The 6,763-nt window shown below is 55.4% G+C and overlaps 1 long non-coding RNA gene across 1 annotated transcript; it reads right to left on the bottom strand.

Moving 5' to 3' along the window:
• Positions 1-3,930: 3,930 nt before the first annotated feature.
• On the bottom strand, positions 3,931-6,513 carry LOC147584614 (uncharacterized). The gene is made up of 3 exons (XR_015251775.1): positions 6,373-6,513; positions 5,993-6,093; positions 3,931-4,908 (listed from the first exon to the last, which is right to left on the bottom strand). It is a non-coding gene; the product is annotated as an uncharacterized LOC147584614 (long non-coding RNA).
• Between the last annotated feature and the right edge of the window lie 250 nt (positions 6,514-6,763).

The raw sequence follows: 6,763 nt of genomic DNA on the forward strand, positions 1-6,763 counted from the left end.
GCAGCCGGACCCAGGGGCCGTGCCAGAGGGCACTTAGTAACGGGCAGTGTAGCGCCCGGCTCGTGAGATCGGCTCACTGCCATGTGACCTCTGCCCCGGTCCCCAAGCCGCTCAAGTTCCTAAGTCAGTGCCCGCGTGGAGGTTCTCGGACCTGCTCCTCACAGGGGGTTCCGGCCGACGCTGATGGCCTTGAATTTCTGGTGGCCATGCTTGCTTCAGCGTATGGCAGAGCACACACACACACACACACACACACAGGCCTGCTGGGACTCTGTGGGGCAGCTGGGACCACTGGGGACAGGGCGTTGAGGGGCTGCCTGGCGGTAGGGGATGACCTGGTCATGGCCCCCAGAGACAGCCGTGCCTGAGGGACTCCCTGGCAGGAAGGAGGCGGCTGGGTGATAAGACACTCCCAGGGCTCTGGAGAACCAGAATAATTCCCGCTGTCTCTGGTGCAGTGTCCCCAGCCCTGGCGGGGCCTCAAGCATGGCCGTGGGGTTGGGGGTGCAGGGGGGGACGTGGGGTGATTAGGGGAGAGGCCTCAAGTGAGTGAGCGGCCCAAGGCACGTCTCCAGGGGCTGAGGCTGAGGCCGCCAGGGCCCCACGGTGTCTGGTGGGGGGGGGTGTACTCCATGGGGCCCCAGGAGCCAGCGGGGACAGGTGAGCACGCGGGGGGGGGGGGCATGGTCACAGGAGCAGCTCTGCCTCCTGGAAGGTGCCAGAAGACCCCATAGAGCCGGGCATCACGACGTTAGTCCCAGAGGGCCCTCCAGGAGGAGGGGAGAGAGGGGACAGTGACTCCAGCTCCCTGTGGCTCTGCGGGAGGTTCTTCCAAGAATAGTCATCTGTGGGTGGTGGGCTTCTTCCCCAGGCACAGGGAGCCCAGAAACAAGGGGCCGCAGGGTCCCACTGCCCCTCTGTTTGCAGGCTCATGGGCACCTCGACCAGGGTCCTTGCCACACGGCTCGTGTCATGACACCGGTGAGAGCCCACAGAGGACTTCACGAGCCCTGTTGCTATTGTGGTTTCCCTAAAGCAAAATTACTATCTAGTGAAGTCACTTTCTCAGATTTCATTGTTTCTGGTGCCAACTCTTAAATTCGCACAGAAATCCCCCAATTACTTCATTCTCCGTGTTCTTGTCTTGGTTCGACTTACGTTTTTGTGTTACCATTGAGGTGTCAGATGCCAGTTCATGGGGCACAAGGGTCCGGGACAGTGCAGGGAGTAAGTCACACTCGGGCGGGGGAGGGGGGAGGAAGAGAGACAGAAAGAGCCACAGAAAGATACAGAGAGAGAGAGACAGAGGGAGGGAAGGAGAGACACAGAGACACAGACACGGAGAGACAGAAAGAGACAGAGGGAGGGAAGGAGAGACACAGAGACACAGACACGGAGAGACAGAAAGAGACAGACAGAGGGAGGGAAGAGAGACAGGGGCAGGGGAGTGAGGAACAGAGAGACAGAGAAAGACAGAGAGAAGAGACACAGAGAGACAGAGACGTGGAGTGAGACAGAAGGAGGGAGAGAGGAAGAAAGAGACAGAGAGACAGATGGAAAAAGAGAGACACACAGAGAGAGAGATACAGAGAGAGATGGATGAGGGTGGGGGGTGATGGGGAGCAGAGGGAAGCATCAGAGGGAAGAAAGCTTCAGGAAGGAGCTGGGGGCAGACACACAGGGCTGGGGCCCCAGCTGCACAGAACTTCTTGCCCTGGGCCGGTCCCCGGGGCCTCCTGGACTCTGACCTCTTCCCCTCAGGTATACTAAGGAGGATCGCATCCCCTGCATCTGATTCAGTTCCCAGCCTGCTTGTGTGAACGCCAAACAGGAAGCGTTCCTGCCACCAGACAGGAGCTCCAGCCCCAATTTTCCTCCTCTCGGGAGCACTCCCTGTCATCCTCAGCAGCGTTGTGAGATCTGAAAGGAAAAAATCACCCCCTACATCATTACGTTCAAAAGGTGGGGTTTGAAGCAGAGCCGTAAACGGACACCGAACTCTGGCGAAGGATGCACAGGTACGAGCGTCCAGGAGCAGGTGCGCTCACGTCCGAAACCTGCTTTGAAATACGTAACAAACAGGAGAGTGGACGCAGGGCTAGAGAGGGTGGATGGATCACGGTGTGAGAAATTAGGACTCGCGGACTCCGGGCGGTGAGCACAGGCATAATGCGCCGTGTAATGCCTTCCATGTTTCCGGGGTCTGACGACGTTCATGATAAGGTGTGTGGAAATGAGTAGTGTCTACAGTGACTGTGTGTGTGTGTGTGGGGTGGGGGGAGGCAGGTGGAGGGGGACAAGACGTGCCCCACAAAGCGGGGGGATAGAGCGCCACCTCGGCTCCTGGCCCTGGGCACCCCTCTCTGAGGCTGGTCCGGCCCCTCCCGTTCTGAGGCTGGTGTTTCTGGAAGGCACTGGAGCTTCTGAGCTGTCATTTCTCAAACGCTGCGGCTGCAAAAAGGAGGCATTCTAGCAGACAAGTCCAGGAAAGTGTCCCCGTCCTGTGTGCAAGACTGTGTCCTCTCTGTCTCCTCGAGCACGACGAGGACCCAGCCAGACTGCAGACATCAGTTCTGAGACCGTCCCCCGTTCCTGGTGGCGATCGGCCTGAGGGTGCCCAGCTGTGAGCACGGCCCCCGTCCCCGGGCCCCGGGCCAGAGCAGAAAGGAGGGTGACCGGGCCCAGCCGAGATGCCGCAGGAGGTGACTGACTGCCGGGCAGACAGGCGGGAGCTTTGGTCCGCGTCCAGCACAACCGTGGCCTGTTTCTCAGAGCTTCAGGCCCGGGAGCTTCGGAGAGCCCTAAGTCCTCAGTGCCCTGGAAGGTTCTGGCAAAGAGTACAAGGGAGGTAACTGTCACTGTTACGTTTGCTGTTTCAAACAGGCCTGGCTGGCCTTGTGAGGGCTCAGCAGACAAAGCACTGTGCAACGTGCCCGGCACCATGGAGGTTGGGGTCACTGTCATGCAGAGACAGGACTGGCTGCCCAGGGGCCAGACGTCAGCAACTTGCAGCCTTTGACCACACAGCGACCCTTGGGCGGGAGCCCCCAGGTCCAGGTGCCGGCAGGCCTGCTTCATTCCGAGGCTTCCCTCCATGGTTTGCAGACAGCTGCCTTCTTCCTGTGTCCTCGTGTGGCCGTCCCCCTGTCCTGTGTCCTCAGCTGCCCTTCTTGAGGATACCAGTCATACTGGATTAAGTCCAGCCCAGGTGAACTCAGTTTGCCCTAATTACCTCTTTGAAGGCCCTACCTCTGAGGGCAGCCACCGTCCGATGTGCCGGGGTGGGGGGACACAGTTCATCCCACAGTGGTCCCCAGACCACCCTCACCATTGCTAACAGGCAGCAAACGTGCCCCGTGGGGGCGCCATGAAACAGTCTGAGGTGACGAACACAACACAGGCTCACGGATGCGGCCCTGGGGGCCTCAGAGATGCTCAGGTCACCGACGGGGAGACGGAAGCATGGACAGGAGAGAGCATAGCACCAAATGCTGGCGAAGACAGGAGTAGGCGGAGCCCCCGTCACGGCTGGCGGGAGCACAGACCCGGCACAGATGCTGGGGAAGACAGTGCTCACAGAGTGGGACATCCTCTTACCAGAACATCCAGCCGCCGCACTCCTGGATTTGCCCAGAGGCGAGAAATTCTACCAAACATGAAGACGTCCCAGCAGGCGTCAGAAAGGAGCCAGTCTGAAACAGCCAAAGACAAAACTAGTGATCGTGGCTTCTCTTCCCCCTGTATACAGACATTCTTTTCATAGTCACCTCTTTGCTTTAATGGGGTTTTTGCACATACTTAGAACCTGTTCACGATCAGCCTTACAAACGAAAAAGAAATTTTCCTTCTAACGGACAGTTTCACACCTCAAGTGAAATGTAAGGGCCTCGAGGACACAAGCAAAATGACAGGTCGGTGAACTGCACCGTCTCCTGTTAGCACGAAACCTATTTTATTAGTGGAAGGCACGCACAGTACTTGGGAATCCCATGACACAAGTCCCCACTTAAGCCAGGTCGTCAGGCAGGTCTCCGGAGCGTGGGCAGCAAAGGGGAGTGATCCAGAGCCAGTCAAGAGTCCACCACGGACACGTCCACCCCGGTGCTGCTGCCCAGGATTGAGTACCTGGGGTTACGTTCCCCGCGGGCGCCACGAAGGAGTCTGCACAGCCCAGCACCACGCCTCGGGAAGGCGACCCGAGTGGCAGTGTCATGTGCTGAAACACCGTCGGCAGGAGAGTGGGAGTCTAAGATATTGGGACCCCGTCTAAAGGAGCAGAAACCTTGGTTCCCCTGCCCTGCCATGACACCGTCTCCCTCCAGGCTGTATTTATTGAATGGAAAACCGAGGAAAGAGACTACGGAGGCAGAGGGTCTATGTGGCCGACCTAAAGAAGCGAGCTGTGGTCTCTGGTCTCTGAAGCAGCCAATGGCTCATGCACAGCTGGCTCTCCGGCACGGCCCCGGTGTTGGGTGGCTTCTTGCCTGGTGTCACGTGAGGCGCTCCAGCCTTCTTCAGGCAGAGGAAGTGCTTTTCCGCAGGAAACTATTGTTTCTAGGAACCTTTCTGGGGTTTAGCGCACTATGAACGTTACCTCAAATACCCCCATTTCTTTGAGATGTACACTCCAAATATACGTGGATTTCTTAGGAGTCAGTAGAACATTCGAGCATCTCTGGAAACAATCCCAGAGAGCAAGCATTTGAGAAGCACGGGGATGGGGACGTTTTGTCACTGACGCTTCCTGACATTAACCAGCCGTGTGGCCTTGACTGGTCACTTTGTGTCTCAGGCACTCAGGTGTCCTTCTCTACCTGCAACCGAAGGCATCAGACGGCGATTCCCAGGACTCCTGCTGGCTCAGCAATTCAGTGGCTCCACTGTAAGGCAGAGATTGGTAATGAGTCCCTGGAGGAAAACATATAAAGCTGGAGACTGGTCCAGAGGACGGGTATTTGTGTTAGAAACAGGGAAGAAGGAAAGAACGGAGCTCCGATGGTCCTCATAGTAGGGGCCAGTGTGTCACAAGAGCTGCTCTGTCAGGAGCACCCCGCGACAAACAGACGGTATTTAAAATCTGATGCTTTATCCTATAACAGGAACGACATAACATACCTAGCTTTGTGAAATGTAAAATAAAATTTCCCCTAAGGGCATTTCAGAAAGCTGCCCCAAGCTGATCTTTATGGCATCAAGTATCATCTGTCCCGTTACCTTAAAAATTATTTTGTTAATTTGTTTTTGAGAGAGAGAGAGAGAGAGAGAGAGAGAGACAGAGCTTGAGTGGGGGAGGGACAGAAAGAGAGGGAGACACAGAATCCAAAGCAGGCTCCAGGCTGTCAGCACAGAGCCTGATGCAGGGCTTGAACTCACAAAGTGAGCCAAAGTCAGATGCTCAACCGACTGAGCCACCCAGGCACCCTTGTCCCATTACCTTCTACTATGGTTCAACGTTTTGTAGTTTCCTGCTGAAGAGAAGTAAGTCATGAAGTGAGATAATGTGCTCCCATTCCCCCTCCTCTGGGATAGACCAATGGCTGGTTTTTGGAGTTAGTGTCCCATTTGAAAACATTATTGTAAATTGTTCATCAAGGCCGAATATTTGGGCAACCGTCACCAAGCTAATGCTTTGTGGATTTTTGTCCGTGAGTTCTCTTGTAATGATATTCTTGGAAGATGTATAATCACAAGGAAATCTATTGATTCCTGATCTCTCAGTATTGCCAGTGGCCTCAGGGTATCTTATTCAATTGGCTTTTTTTTTTTTTTTAATGCCATCAGACGTGCTGTTTTTGCACACAGAGCTTGGAAGTGTCTTTTACTGGACAGCATTATCAGAAGCCGGGATTCTCTGGGTCTCCTTCTATCTTCTTTGCAATCCCCAGTCACCTGTGCTCCCACACGTTACCTGGACCAGGACATGGGTTCCCCCCTTTGCTGGAGGACCCAGGGCCCTGGGGTGTGGCCAGTGGGCTCCTCTCAGGAAAGTTACCTTCGGTCAGGTTGTGCAGACATAGAAGTGACAAGGAGCCACGTCGTCTTCGTCATGGGCTGCGTGTTGGAGGCGAGGGAGCTTCTTGCCTCCCGAGCGCGCTGCAGGGAAAATCAATTAGAGCTTGTAATAAAAAGCTACTTCCTTTTGTTTGCTTTTTGCAAAGCAAATTGAGTGTGCTAGTCATCATAAGTTTAAATTAAGAATAGGGAACAAAGACCAAGCTAAAACTAATAAAAATACACCGTGGTCATATAATATGGTCAGATAGCAGCAAAGGGGAAGTATAAAATATGAGAAAGGAAGACAGGCAAAAACACAGGTGCACACATAGAGCAAAGAGCAGAGGCATCCGAGCAGATGGACAAGCAGATACTTACCTGGACTCAGACATTCGGTCAGTGGAGTCCGTGATGGCGTGTTACCCCACCTCCTGTCTTCTGGGATGCTGGCAGCAGGGACATTTAAAGTCAGGCTGCCTTTTCACGGTGGGAGAGACAGAGTCCCTGTTGGCATCTGCTCCTGGAAGACAGGTGCGGTGCTCACACAGAGGCCACGCCTGGCGTTAGTGGCCGGCTCTGCAGTCCCACCCCCTTGGGGGTGCCGGGTCAAGGCCAGCCTTCAGACCTTCCTGCAGCCTACCCTCAGGTTGGAGACCCGGTACCGAGTCACGTCAGAGACCCTCAGACCTGGCATCAGTGCCCACCGCTTCTGCGGCTGCCGTGGATGTTCTTTGGGAAGGAACGCCAACAACGTCTTTTCTGCAGGCTC

The sequence above is a fragment of the Puma concolor genome, chromosome A1 (assembly GCF_028749965.1).
Source record: "Puma concolor isolate L17-30 chromosome A1, mPumCon1.1.hap2, whole genome shotgun sequence".
Lineage (NCBI taxonomy): Eukaryota > Metazoa > Chordata > Mammalia > Carnivora > Felidae > Puma > Puma concolor.